The 3,709-nt window shown below is 41.8% G+C and overlaps 1 pseudogene; it reads left to right on the top strand.

The window, feature by feature from the left end:
* Window positions 1–2,626: 2,626 nt before the first annotated feature.
* On the top strand, window positions 2,627–2,727 carry LOC121100167 (annotated as a pseudogene).
* The last annotated feature ends 982 nt before the right edge of the window (window positions 2,728–3,709 follow it).

The raw sequence follows: 3,709 nt of genomic DNA, 5'->3' as shown, positions 1-3,709 counted from the left end.
GTCTTCAACAAGTTAGTGAAATCTGTATGAACAAACGCATAAAGCTTTGCTCTTCCTAGGAAGCCCTCGTGCGCACCCCACCCAATACCACTTAAGACGCGGCCCCGGCCAGCCAGCGCCTTTCTCAGCCTCCTCTTAGCCCAGGGAGGCGGGCGCGGTGGGCGGAGCTCTGCAGGCGGTGAAGGCTCTCTCAGCTCCTCCGCAGCCCCGCCGCAGCCGCTCACGTGGCGAGTCTTGCAGCCTCGCTCCCTGGCGTTTGGGGGCTTCTCCGTAGTTAGTTCTGAGCGTTGGCGCATCCGACCAACTTGCCCCCCGCGTCCAGGGGCGTCCTTCCGCCTCGCGCTTCCCCAACGGCCCTGGCGGCGCGGGTCTGGGCGCGTCCTCCAGCCTCAGTAGGTGGGGTCTGAGGACGTTCGTCCCCTGCCGCCAGGTCAGGGGCCAACGTGAAAGGAGTCTGGGTTTACTCCAGTTGGGAAAGGAATATTCTATGTTGGACAGTTCCCGAGGGTCGTGGATATGTCTCCTTAATCAGACTGAGTTTTTTTATCTTTGCAAACATGGACCCTGATCGGTGTCCTGTGGGCTCTTTTTGGGAAGTTAAAAGAAAAATGTTATTTTCCCTAAATGATGTAATTGGTTTATTAATAATCAAATACCCTTCTTTTTCATTAAATGCAGCTTTCTGGGGTCTCCTGGGTGGCTCACTTGGTTAAGCCTGCGCCTTTGGCTCAGGTCCTGATCTCAGGGTCCTGGGATTGAGCACCGCCCCCCGCCCCCAGCTCAGCAGGAAGTCTTCTTGTTCCTTGCCCTCTGCCCTCCCCCAGCTCTCTCTCTCTCTCTCTCTCTCTCTCTCTCAAATAGCTAAAATCTTTAAAATAAATAAATATTTTTTTCAACTGACCTTCTTTCATGAAGACAGAAGCATTTTTTAAAAAATTTAAATTCAATTAACCAACGTATAGTAAGTACATCATTAGTTTCAGATGTAGTGTTCAATAATTTATCAGTTGTGTATAACATAAATAAATGCACCTTTCTGGATAAAAATCCTTGAACTTGTAAATGCAAAAGCTAAATGTGACAGTATAAGAAATGGTCAACCCAACTATATTTGTTTTGTAGTATGCTTTGTAACTTGATTGATATTTTATTGCCCTCATGCTCTGTGCTGAACAAGACTTATTTTTTAAATACTTGAGTTACATCTGTTTATCTTTTAAATGTAAATATATTTAAATGTTTCTTTTGAAAATGTTAAGTACATGTTCAATTTGACCAAAATACAACAGTGATGATTGGATACTGAAAGCTAGCTCCCTCTTATCACATCTTCCAAATGAAACCAATATTAACTGATGCTTAACTCTAGACTTTATGCTAAAGCTAACAATGTATGTTTCAAAAAACGTGGTTACTACTTATTTACAACTTGTTTTTACACTTAAAGTTGTCTCCTGATCCAGTTATCTGGTCAGGCTTTGTAGAACTAAATCATTCTTTTCTGCATTGTAGGGGCATAACATGTTGATTTAATCAATCTCTTTGTGATTGATGTTCAGCTTGTCTCCAATTTTCAGTATTATAAATAATACATAGCAAACGTCATCGTCCATACATCTTTTGCATATATATATATATGATTGTTTCTTTGGCACAAATGCCTAAATGGTAGATTTGCGCAGTTAAAATGTGTACATGTTAAATATTTGATAAATGCAAACAAACAGTGTTCAGAAGAAAGGCTATACCAACTTATGCTTTTTCCTCACATCTATTTTAACACCAGATACCATGCATTTTTGAAAATTGATTACTAATGATGCTTAAGAAATTAGAAATGTCTTAATGGAAAGTGGATGAAACACATATTCGTTCAACAAACATTTATTGAAAACCTGCGGTGTGACAGACCTCATTCTAGGTGCTGGGATAATAAGCAATAAAAATTTCCACTCCTGTGCAGTGTATGATCAGGGTTGCTGTGGTCAGTTAAGAAACAATGGAATACTTAAGGAGACCTAATAACAAACGTGGGCAGGGTTGGTGAGTCTAGTCACCTGTGACTAGTGACAGTAGAGAGCCATTGTCACCACGAGAACTGCCATGGAGGCAGGAAGTATTACTACAATCTGGCAGAAAAGATTGTACCAAAGGGAGCCGTGGCCTTACGAAGAGAAACATAACGGCCAACTCACAGCTCAGCGTAAGGAGCCATAGTATAAACACCGAGACTTCATTCGCTTTCCACCCTCTCATCTCTTATCCCCTAACGAGCATTTATATCCCCCTACTCTGTGTCATTCTTAGAAGTACATCCAGAGCTCCTTGTTAATTTTCCAGTTATATTTTTTCCTAGCCCTGGAATACCAATCAACTCACCGAGCCATTGGTCATGAATCAGTATGACTCTTCTTTTTTTTAAGATTTTATTTATTTATTTGTCAGAGAGCACAAGCAGGGGGAGCAGCAGGCAGAGAGAGAAGCAGGCTCTCCGCTGAGCAAGGAAGCCAATGTGGGACTCGATTCCAGGACTCTGGGATCATGACCTGAGCCAAAGGCAGGTGCCCAAATGACTGAGCCACCCAGGTGTCCCTGAATCAGTATGACTCAAGATGTCTCCTTCCGTGCTTGCTCTGGCAGCAGATACTGAAACTGGAACAATACACAAGGTCAGCATTGCCCCTGTGCAAGGATGACACACAAATTCATGAAGCATTCCATATGTAAAACAAAAACAACACATGTCTCCTTCCATACAAAGTGGACAACCAAATATACCTCTCAAAACTCTGCCCATAGGGAGAATTTTTCTGTGTCAGAGTCTTTCAGGGTCACCCGTGAATGGGGCTATATGATTTACCACACCTTGCAGACATATTTGTAACCCGAGGAGGGTGCTTTTTCCTCCTCTGGAAATGTCAAATGTTTATAGTGGACTTCCCATGGGGCTCTAAGGTGCACGGAGGGTCACGTGTTGAGGCAGTAGGAATATGTACCATGTGAGTGTGAACCACTTGCTTATACAGTTTGCTTGTACCTTCTGGTCTTGCATCTACCATTCCATTTAACAAAGGAATAACCTTACACACATCCAATATTTTGATTCAGTGAAATAGATGATCATGTTCCTGATAAATGTTTTGGGTCACGTAGTCAGTTGCTATCCCATGTTTAGGGAGTTTAGTCTCTATGGGGACCCAGTAGCAAATCAGAAGCTGCTTTTCAAATTTATGTGGATAAGTCAATGTGTGTTTCGAGTGAAGAAAAGGATTTTAAAGGTTATGAGAAAGGTCATTAGATTTGAGTCTTTGAAAATCAAAACTACTTAGGGTGCCTGGGTGTCTCATTCAGTTAGGTGTCTGACTCTTGATTTCAGCTCAGGTCATGATCTTAGAGTCATGAGATGGAGCCCTACATCAGGCTCTGTGCTGGGCGTGGAGCCTGCTTAAGATTCTCTCTTTCCCTCTCCCTCTGCCCTTCACCAGCCTCTCTCCCTCTCTAAAAAAATAAAAAATAAAATAAGATAAAATGTTGAAAAAAATAAATAAATAATAAAAATAAAAACTGCTTTCAGAGTTATTGGAGGGAAGCAGCCTTAGTTATTTGGAATTTTGGGATACTCAACTATTATTATTCATAATATAAAGTCCTATTAGTAGACTTTGCCAGTACATTTTTCATTATTTCCTTTTGCAAATTTCACATGATA

The sequence above is a fragment of the Ursus maritimus genome, unplaced genomic scaffold, assembly GCF_017311325.1.
Source record: "Ursus maritimus isolate PB19 unplaced genomic scaffold, ASM1731132v1 scaffold_34, whole genome shotgun sequence".
NCBI lineage: Eukaryota > Metazoa > Chordata > Mammalia > Carnivora > Ursidae > Ursus > Ursus maritimus.
Note: the sequence above shows the minus strand (reverse complement) of the source record. Positions and strands in the feature narration are given on the sequence as shown.